This window comes from Chionomys nivalis, chromosome 23, assembly GCF_950005125.1.
Source record: "Chionomys nivalis chromosome 23, mChiNiv1.1, whole genome shotgun sequence".
Lineage (NCBI taxonomy): Eukaryota > Metazoa > Chordata > Mammalia > Rodentia > Cricetidae > Chionomys > Chionomys nivalis.
Genome location: NC_080108.1, coordinates 22,602,945 through 22,614,028, shown reverse-complemented (window position 1 = coordinate 22,614,028; position 11,084 = coordinate 22,602,945). Strand labels below are relative to the sequence as shown.

Genomic DNA, 11,084 nt, shown 5'->3' with positions numbered 1-11,084 from the left:
TGCTCATCTAATTCCTGAGGTAAGACCTCCTCAGCAAGAGTCATTTCATTTACAATGATGGCTCCTACTTTGACTTTCTGTAGGTGACCCTTCTTCATGGAGTGACTAATTTTCCTCCCAGAGGCATAACTGTCGGCAAGCTTCCACAGTCTCTGACTTACCACCACCCCCCCCCCCCCCGTTCCTTTTCTTTCTAGAAGGATCTGGGGAAAATCTCAGATACCTCTTTCAACAGTTTGTCCTTTGCAGGAAGAGAGAAGGACACGGGGGAATAAAAAGTCGAGGAACTTTAAAGTGCACTGGAGTTTTATTCTGGAACATAAATTGAAACAAGATTCCATATTGAAAGAGGGAAGGAAAAATATAGAAGACTGAGGTGCACCTTCGCCTTTCCCAGATTCACACAGGGTCAGGGAGTACAACCCCAGCCTGGCTCACATTGCTCTATGGCCCCTGTTACCCTCATTGATATTTCAGGACTCACATTTACACGGACCATGCCGAGGCAGTAATTTCGTTTACAATGTTCCCCTCACAACCATTTCAAAACCAAAATATTGAAGGAACCTTTTTGACAGAGTTTTTTAAATTATTTCATATCCTACTTATTTAATCCTACTTTTAAAGATTTACTCGGCAGTAGTAAGCACACAGTTTTTTGTTTGTTTGTTTTTTGAGAACAAACATTCTGCATTTGTTCAGTTCTGAAAGATTTCTAACAAAATAACAGAGGAGAAGAAAAGCAGAGATTTCTCTTCATGGTCCAGTTATCGCTAGTCGTACGTATATCATGACAGAGGAAGAAGCGGCACCCATTACATCCATTCACCTTATAACTTCCTTGTTAGTAAAAATCATGTCTTGTGGTATGTTTACCCCCACCCTCTTAGTTTTGTGGCTATTTAATTTTAATATCTATTTCTGTGGTGGTTATTCAGCACACAATGGGGTACCCAGGGCGTTGTTTCAGGCTTAGAGGTGGGGATCTGTTCCTCGCTGATACAAGTGAGTGGGGAGTGTAGGAAAGCTCCAGGAAGAGGACAGATAATTAATATTTATCAAAGTCAGAAACACTTTGGTAGAAACAAAGAAAAATGCATCAAGTTCTGAGAAGAAGAAAAAACCAAAAAACTTGGGGTGAGGTTGAGAAAGAAAGTTGAGAAAACAAAGTTAGAAGGCACTGTTTTGTTTGCAAGGGGTGGTAAGCTGGCAAAATGTATCCAAGATCCAGTCTTTTTTGAACCACAAACTTTTAAAACCTTTAATTCTTGCCACTTCTCCAGTTAAAGAAGAACCCAGCTAAGTTTAGTTTTTTGTTTGTTTTTTACCAAGCAGGACACAGGAAGCCAGGAAACATTTGTGCTGTAAGCTATGAATTTACAGTGTATCTGCTCTTTCTGTCCCGATTATGGAATTGTTTAAGATTGCTAGTGCTTTTACTTCCATGGATTTTTTTTTTAAGAGGGAGAGGGAGCTGCAGTTTCTTTGTAACCGTTTGCACAGTGCCCTGAGTATTGCTGTTTGTCATCTTTCTTATTTGGGGCTTCGGCTGAGCGGGACCCTTCAAGCAAATGAGTTTGGGGGACAGGAGGCACTGCTGGCTTTGACAACTACCAACTCTGCCTTTCTTGGCAAGGATTCTGAGCATAGAGTTAGGATAAACATATTTCACATTTTGTATTACAAGGTTCCTCGGAAGTCCCTTCTCCTGCACTCTCCAATTGAGCAGGCATCCTCACGCCAACCTGAATCCTACAAGATCCGCCTCTAGCTGGGGTGCTTATTTTCTAGTGGGGGTCCCCACTATCGCAGTTTAGGGAAGAGCAGTTCTACCGGTCTGCACAGTTTCTACGCAGCACTGTTTTTCACTGGGAGATAGGTTATAAAACGCGCATACAGAACTGCTGGGGGCGGGTAGGGAGGAGGATAAGCTCTCCCACTCTCAGAGAGCAGTTCCTAGAAAGACCCTGGGTAGCTCAGACTGAGGCCACTTTACTAAGAAGCAAGCGGGGTGGGGGCAGAAAATATGTCTCTTCCCTTCGCCGGTATCACTTTTCCCCTCCCGTGCTAACTTCGTGAGAAGAGGGGAACTCAGAGGAAGAGAAGGTGGGGGGAAACTCTAATAAAGTCTAGAAGTTTGCAAAAGGCTCATCGTAGGCAGACAGCTTCTCGCAGAGGACCAGGAAGAAACCAACTCGGGAGAGGGAAGCGTCCATTTCCAGCCTGCCAATAAAAAACACACAAAGTTGCAAATTTGAGGAAGAGGTAGAACCAGCCTTTTCTGGCGCAACCTGCTGCAGCCGCCGGCTACTGAGAGAGTGCTGGGGTAGCCCACCGGCTCTGGACGTCGGCTGCACGGCCACCGAAGGCCAGGGGTGCATCCCGTGCCTCCTCCGCGGGCAGTGTCGCCACGCGGCTCCCACCCCGCCCAGCCCGCAGCCACGACCTCCAGTCCTGCTCACACCTATCATTTGGAGCCATCTTCGCTCAGTCTTCCAAACATTCCGAGGGTTTTTGATTCCACTCGCCGCTCCTTCTTATTGAGTTCTCCGCGGTCTCCCTGCAACTTGTCATAGCCTGTAATAAAATGCCCTTTCTGTCGGGAGTTAAAGTACAGAGGGCAGCGGTTCTATTTGCAACTGACAGCCGAGAAAAGGAGCTGCGGCAGCCTCGCTTTTGTCTGTCTAGGGCTTTAACTCCTGCAGGGCCGGCTACAGAGAACTAGCTGCTCGAAGGGCATCCCCAAGCACTTGAGAGGGCCTCAGGTAGGGGACTAGCATCCCTATACAGGCCCGGAGTAGAGATCTCAAGCCTGACCTATGCCCCGCCCTGAATAAGGAGCTCGGTTGTGAGAAAGTTCTGGACCTACAAAACTGCATACTATACTCTGTTGAGAAGCAGTCCTCAGATAAAGGACCCCTATTTTACTCTTTGGGCTGAGTGGGCTTGAGGAAGAAAAACAGTGTGGGGTAAGGACGGAAGGAAAGAAAAATGTTAAATGATTCCTATGTCAATATCCAGGGAGCTTTCACCTGGGTTAGTTACCAAACGGCTTCATCTATTTCTTCAGTGAGTCAAACTGTCCAAGAATTATTTCCATATCCCTGGGAACAAAAAAGGGAAGATTTATGCAGGAGTTTTTGTGGACCACCCAGTACCTGAAAAGATACGGTGTGGACAAGTGCTCTAAATCTCATCTGCTTGGGAAGTGCCCAGCCTTTAGCCTGCATCCCCCCCTCCACCCCAGTTGGCAGTGTATTCCACAGGTACATGGTGCGGTCCCAGGCTGTCTTCTGTATTCACAGACCTGACCACCACTAATCTGATGCATTTAGGAAACCAAGCCACTTCTTACCTGGCCAACCCCCCTCAGAAGTCACTCTAGGATACTCTAAGGGAGGGTGTTGGCGGATGCCAGAGTCCCCCAGACATTGTGCGTGTGTCTTCAACACCTGAAGAGTTTAGGAAGTTGATGGGAGTGATACCACCTGGTGGGGGAGGAGAATTGGGAGCTCTGGTCAGTGAGGGCAGTTCAGACTGGGAGAGGGGAGGCAAACAAGAGTTTCTCAAACTACTTTACCATTTTACCTTTTGGGCAAAGGATGTGCTGGCCATACGGGGAGCATGTCGCAGGTGTTGCCCTGTCGTGGGTTTCTTCCCAACTTCTAGGTCCTCACTCCAATCCTAGAACACTCCTTTTCTGAGTCCCAAAGGGAGGGAGAGTGTGAGTCTGTCTCCATCCAGGAAAATAGCCCTTCCTCCCTCTGGCTTGCTGGCTGGTCCTCATCCCTTCTCATGTACAGTGTCCAAAAGTACATCCCTTACACACAGTGTACGTCTTGCATATGATGTTCATACAATGTGCATAAGTACATCTTTTTTGGCTGTCCCCAAGGAAATAAGCATGCCTATCTGGCCCCCCTGTACCTCTCTATCTTCATACCAACCACACACTACCTTCTTCTAACTCTGTGAAGATACTAAGAACTTGAAATCAATAGTGTCAAAACCCAGGAAAGCTGAGAAATTGACCAGCTGACCTCCGCAGATGATTTTCTTCTAGAGGATGGGAAAGCCTGTGTCCTAAACTGATAACACCAAGAAACCAAAAGGATTCTGTTGAGAGTAGGAGTTATACAATATTCCTCAACAGAGAGTCCATTGTGCTGAACTTGAAAGAGAGAGGGAGGGAGGGAGGGAGGGAGGGAGGGAGGGAGGGAGGGAGGGAGGGAGGGAGGAAGGGAGGAAGGGAGAGAGAGAGAGAGAGAGAGAGAGAGAGAGAGAGAGAGAGAGAGAGTTGAGCATTCCACATCAGAAGTCGCCTGTTAGAGGCAATGCACAGCTGCAGTAGGGAACGTGTGTTGTCTCAGAAAACTTAAGCAGGAGAAATTTTTTAATTCCCCTAAAGAAGGGGGAAACACTGTACAGCACGCTGTCACCTTGTCAGCTACAGTCCTCAGTTCTGTGTTTATCTCTCAAGCTTGATCTCTGGATCTCTAGCAAGGCTCTTGATGCAGACCCAAAGTGGTAGTTTGACATCCTTCCGCCAGCACCACCAGCTTTGTGTAGGTGACCAAAACCGTCCTTTCCTATCCTTAGGAAAAGTTAGAATTCTCTCCCCCCGCCCCAGGAGGCCAACTTTTACAGGAAACATTGTTCATTTAAAGCACTGGTTGGGATACTCAGGTCATAACTGAAGATTTGGACAATAATACCCTTATTCTCTCAGTTAGCTGGTGGCTTCTATTCAAAATGAAGCTATTTGGGGACATGTAAAAGCCAGGAAATTTCCTGATGTACAATAGAAAATGACACTGTCTGCCTTCTGCCTATTTCCACTCCAAAGTGAATGATGCCCCAGTTACCACCCGGCCTGACTTGATTTATCTTGGTTAATAGGATTAACGTGTCAGCCTTTCTCAAGAACTTCCAAGTGCATACCCGGAGTGTCACTGGCTGGCTGGTGTCTTCTCTCCTCTCTGATGGGCATAATGACACACCTACAAGCCGAGGGCCTTTGTCCACTGGGAGCAAGCAGATTATCTGTCTCCAGTGCAATAAGGCGTGCGGTAGCCTCCTTTGCCAAGACTCAGAGCCAGAAGCCAGTCACTATAAAATAATTGTGTCACTACCTCACCAGTACACTGGCCCTGCTTCATTTGTCTTTGGGCTGTAATTGAACGGTTGAAGAGCAGAAACGTAGACAAATTCCAGCTGTATTGAGATCTGTTTCTTCCTCCGCTACCTCGGCCCATCGTTAGATACTTTCCCTCCCTGTGCAGGAGGTCAGAGTGTATAAATATAAATTGCATTTTGCATTACTTCTAGATGAGTGAAGCTGTCAAAGCAATAATATGAGCTTTCAGACCCACATTCTACCACTTCTTTCCCATTTTTTGGCCAGGAGGTCATGTGCAAATTGAACGTGACAACCCAGAAGACATGTCCAACAGACTCATATTGTTACCCGGCTCAGCTGCCTGGCTCATAACAACATTAAACCCACATTAGTCCCCAGCCTCTGCCAGGCAGGGGCTCCCAAAGGCAGGGCCCAGGCTGCTCTGAAAGTTCACTTCAGTGGTGACATGTCATCTGCGAGTCATGGGCAGCAGTGACTGAAATATTTGCCACGTAAGTTTCGGGAGGATATCCCATTACAAAGATCAGGACGGTGCTCTGTAAGGCAGAAAGCAGAGCACAAGGTGCAGAGCCAAAGGGGTCTCCAACACTCAAATGTTAGAACACACACACACACACGTATACACACATGTGAACACACACACATACACATACAGTAGAGATACTCTTGATCCTGTCTGAAAATATGCATACTTTCCAGAATCCAATTGAAATTTGGTTGGACATAATTTTTGTTGCTATCTTTACAAGGAGAACATCATTTTGAAAGCCACCTGAAAACGCCCATTGACTTTAGCATCTCATTAGCAACTCTGGCGACTTTTGATAATGAGATTCAATTCCGTAACAAAGATGAAGTCTCAGCCGCTTACAACACATGCCTAAAACGGTGGCTGGCCCCAAACTGCACTGTACTGAATGAAGGGATATAAAACTATCAATTTCAAGGACATTGAAAGACTTGGAGGATCTGATCAGCAAGTATCTGTCTGCGTGACCCATTCATGTCTTGCCCATATTGCAGCGAAGGGAGAACTGTTGTTCGCAGACAGGGTGTTTGATGGCTTCTAGGAAATGAGTGGCTGTTTCCATTCGTGTTCCAAATGGACAGGTGTCGACATCAGAATTGGCAACCTGGTTGGCAGACTCAGAGAGCGGCCAAGGGACAAATTGTTTATGCAGAATAAACTTCCATCCCTCCCGTGATGACAGTGCACATGTGAACACCGGCGGTAGGTGGGGAGGAGATGTGGAGATGCTGGGGCAGAAAGATTAATACAGGGTCCACTGTAGCCCTTTGAGTCCAAGAGGCGCCATATGCAATGGCACTTCTGGAGCTCGCTGGGCTCTAAAGGCACGGATGAAAGTCACTTCACCTTCCATAGGAAGCACATATCAATCTCAACAAGTAAAATTAATCGAGCCGCACGTTTGTGCAGACTCTGTTAAATGAGCCGCAGTTCCGCTCATCTTTTCTTTCTCAAAGGAAGTGTCCTTGCTTTTAATCCCCTTGAGTGAACTGGGTGTGTTTAAATATTGAGTGTGAAACCATAGCAACTGAGGCCCACGCCTGGGAATATGGAATTCAAACGAGACGTTCTCCTTTGTCATTGGTGGATATCACCATATATTATCAAATACTACCTACGGGTGATTTCTGGATTTGTGGAAGCTTCCATGTCTCCTATCATTTGTACTCATAACTCTTAGGATCCAGATGTTTGTGCTGAATTTTGCTTCTGGGGTTAGCACACTATACAGTATGATGGTTGTGCATGAGGAAAACAATATTATGGTAACTCAGATCCAAAGTCTTTTCATAATTCACTTTTATTTTTGTTTTGTTTTGCTATGTTATTTAGGAGAGGATCTCAGGTATCCCTGGCTAGTTTCAAACCCACTGTACAAATGAATCTAACCTTGAACTCCTGGTCTTCCTACCTCCACCAGCTGAGTACTAAGATTCAAGGTATGCACCACCACTCCCAGTTAACCTGGTATCCTTTTGAAATTATTCACTTGTTTTATTATATGAGTATAATGTGTGTGCACTGCATGTGTTCAGGAGCCCGTAGAGACCGGAAGAGGGCATCAGATCCCCGGGAACTGGTGTACTGACAGTTGTGAGCTGCCATATGGGTAGTGAAAATAAAACTCAGGTCCTCTGCAAGAGCTAACTGCTGAGCAATCTCTTCAGTCCCCTAATATACTCCTATTATCACACTTCTCCTGTCGCATAAATTAAGGCTGTTTTAACTTGAAAAGTGTTGAGAACAGTATTAGAAACACCTTTGATTGACTAAAGAACCAAGGTAGCTATCTGTTGGCACTGAAAATATAGGCGCATAACCGTGGACACTTTTCTGGGTGCCTACAGTCTTTTTTTTACATTTATTTGTGTATGTGTGTGCGTGCACATGTTCACGGTCACAATAAACATGGGCAGGCCAGAGAGCAACTTGGGGAAGTTGGTTCTCTCCTTACACCATGTAGGTTTCCAGGGATCAAACAGCTTTTCAGACTTGTTCACCAGTCTCTTAATCCACTGAACCATCTTGCCAGCACCTAACTATAGTTAAGAATGTCTAGCTTTTAATTACACCTTTAATCCCAGCACTTGGGAGGAATAGGCAGGTGGATCTCTGTGAGTTCGAAGTCAGTCTAGTCTAAATACTGAGCTCCAGGCCAGCCAGAGTTACACAGTGAGACCTTGTATCAAAAAGCAAAGGTATAGATGTTTGAAATTTAAAGCCATTACTTTTCCAGTCACAAGTAGAACATAGGTCCTCTCCTATATTAAAAGGCATTGATAGCGCTAACCTGCATTCTTCATAAGAACTTCTCATTAGTCTTGAGTAGAAAATTGAACTCTCTAGCCTAAGAGTGTTGGTAGTTTTTAATTTATAAGTTATTCAAAGATTCTTAAAGTCATGTTTTCCAAAATCAGAGCAATTTCTCAGAGGCAAGTATAGTTATTGCTGCTACTCATGATAGTCACAACAAAACAGTGAAGCTAGGACCTCCTTAAATGTCATTATCTTCCCTGTGAAATGGAATTCCTGATTCCCAAAGTCAGATAAAGTGTATAAAATATCCAGCACGGTAAGCACACTGGGACTTGCTGGCCTAGCCCCAGATTCGGTGAGAGATCTATGTCAAAAGAATAAGGAAGAGAGTAAAAGAGAGAACACCCAAGACCTTCCTTTAGCCGCCACGGGCACATACCACACCCATGCACTGGGCACACATATACACACAAACTTCACGTGCTATGCTGATGCAAAGATATGTCTTAAAATCTGAAGAAGAATGCAGAGCATTGAAATATATTATTTACTCTCTGATACTGATGATTCATTTGTAGAAATGGGACCAAAGCTTTCTAGGTGCACTTCTAAAGATAAATGGTGACATGATCTACAGACTTGGACGCTGAAGGGATGCTGAAGCCAGCAGCCTCCAGCCCCTAAAGATGTTTACATCATCCTGAAAGATCTCAGCACTGTTGGTTCTTTGAGAACTTCACGTGGAACCAATAATTCAGTGGGAAAATGTCTGGGAAGTTCTGTGTACCCTACACAAAATTTCACATTGATAATACTACTCCATATCTTAGTAAACTTCCTCTTATAACAAAGTTCACAGTTGTATCCTGCTATGGGCCTTTCAAATGCTCCTGTGCTGAAGGCTTGGTGGCAGCTGATTATGAAGTTGGGAGTTGCTGAGGCCCAAGAGGAACTCAGATGATGCTGACTCTGCAGTTCTGTGTTAAAAACCAAATATCCATTAATCGATTAGGTGAAAACCAAATTGTTCCAGTAATTACCAACTGAATCAACTGAATGTGTGTGTATGTATGTGTGATTATTGCCCAGTAATATTTAAATCATTTCCTATATTAGTTCAACAAGAAAGCCAAATGGAATTGACTTTGCTCCATTCTCTCTGAGCGTAAGTATCACGTTCTGCAAGAGCAAATTGGATTCAGGGAACATTAAAATCTGCTCAAAGAGAAGCAACTCCTCTTTCCACTCACGACCCAAACAGCCAAGTGTCTGGCATTGGCCTGTCAGCTGCTTTGCTGACCATAGGGAGCAGCCCACATGACAGGAACACAGATGGACACCCTGAATGATTAATGTGTCTACCAGACTTGGTAGAGGAGAACGCACAAAATGGTGGCAGAAAGGAACTAGTTTCTTTGTGTAGTGTTCCATCCAAGCCTGACATGGAGAAGATCAGGAAAAAATAATCCAGCTCTGTCCTTTGCTGGAAAGTCTGATTGCAACCTACCTTTCTTTCTCAAGATCCAGCTTTCTACCGGAAGCTGTACCAACTTCCTGCCTGATCCCTCATGGTTGTTTTCGCCCTCCCTTCCTCTTCTTTTCCTTTCTTCCTTTGTTCCTTCCCCTCTCCCTTGCTTTGTGAGATGATGCATCCTTCATTTCTGTGCCTTTTCTCAAGCACGGCCTTAACTCAGTGACCTCTGGATACAAACTAGACAAGCAGAGCTTGCACTTCAGAGCGAGGGACAAAGGGAAATATGTTGCTCTGAAGGGAAGAGGGGAGACAGTATGAGGGGGAAACCTGATGTATCTGAACACACCCTGCACTTCCTAACCAAGTGGGTCACCCCTATGCAAGGTGTTCCTAATGTAACAGGAACACAGGACACCAAGAGTTCACCATTAAAAATGGGTCCCACATGAGACTATAGCCTTGGGGTCATCCCTCAAGTTGGGGGTTCTTCCTTTTGTAGTGGTTTCCTTTGTTTTGTTTGGGTTCTGGATATTGAACTTGGGACCTTACACATACTAAATGTGTATTTTACCACTGAACCACACCCCCAGCCACATGGATTCAATATTTTTAGTGTACTATGAATATGTAATAGAGATACTTACTTTTCAAAATTAATGTGTTTTGAATAACAATAGAAACATGGAAAAGGTAAAAAGGAGAGGAAAATATTCTGCTGGTCCTAGTTCTTTACCCCTCCCCACCCCATGCTTACCAATCTTTCATTTCAAAAAAATTAACTGAAACTGAATGTGTGTACTTAGCTTGTTTGAAATCTTAGGCCCTTAGGCTTCACCACAGTGTGTGTGTGTGTGTGTGTGTGTGTGTGTGTGTGTGTGTGTGTGTGTATAGAGTTTTAGGTAGATAGAAAGTTTGAATGGGACATATAGAGAGGTCACATACATCCCCTGCCAACTTCTCTTATTATGTATGTTTTGCTTTGGTATAACACATTTTTATAATGGCAACATCATATATGTGTGTGTTGCAAAATTTAAATAGTATTTCAAAGTTATTATAGCAAAATATACATTATAATTCAGTACAATTATAAATCATTTTTATGTAACTTCATTTGTAAACGATATTATTGTATGCACAACTGATGTAGGAAGTCCTTTTGTATATGTGTTGCTTTTATTGGTTAATGAATAAAGAAACTGTCTTGGGCCTGTGAAAGACAGAACAGAGCTAGGTGGGGAAAACTAAACTGAATGCTGGGAGAAAGATGGCAGAGTCAGGGAAATGCCATGGAGCTACCAGAAGAGAAAGATGCAAGCCACCAGTCGGAACATTGCCAGTAGGCCACAAGCCTAGTGGTAAAACATAAAATAATAGAAATTAGTTAATGTAATATGTAAGGGCTTGTTAGGAACATGCTATAGTGATTGGCCAAGCAGTGATTTAATTAATATAGTTTCTGAGTAATTATTTCAGGGCTGAGCAGCCGGGAATGAACAAACAGGCTCCAACAACAATGTACAGTTATTTGAATTCCAAGTCCTAAAGTGTTAGAAAGTGCATTTCACATATTTTCTGTGTGGCATTATATATTGTTACTGAAAAAAAACATTTTGTTTTGTTTCGTTTCATAGCCCTGACTGTACTGGAACTCACTTTGTAGATCAAACTGGCTTCAAACTCAC

At 44.2% G+C, this 11,084-nt stretch overlaps 1 long non-coding RNA gene across 1 annotated transcript in view; it reads right to left on the bottom strand.

Annotated features, from left to right (window-relative positions):
• Positions 1-307: 307 nt before the first annotated feature.
• LOC130865327 (uncharacterized) overlaps positions 308-11,084 on the bottom strand; it is a 47,280-nt gene continuing 36,503 nt past the window's right edge. The window contains exons 2-6 of the long non-coding RNA XR_009056093.1: positions 3,589-3,700; positions 3,356-3,488; positions 3,033-3,104; positions 2,465-2,577; positions 308-2,223 (exon numbers count right to left, since the gene is read on the bottom strand). This is a non-coding gene — a long non-coding RNA (uncharacterized LOC130865327). The remainder of the gene's footprint in view (positions 2,224-2,464; positions 2,578-3,032; positions 3,105-3,355; positions 3,489-3,588; positions 3,701-11,084) is intronic.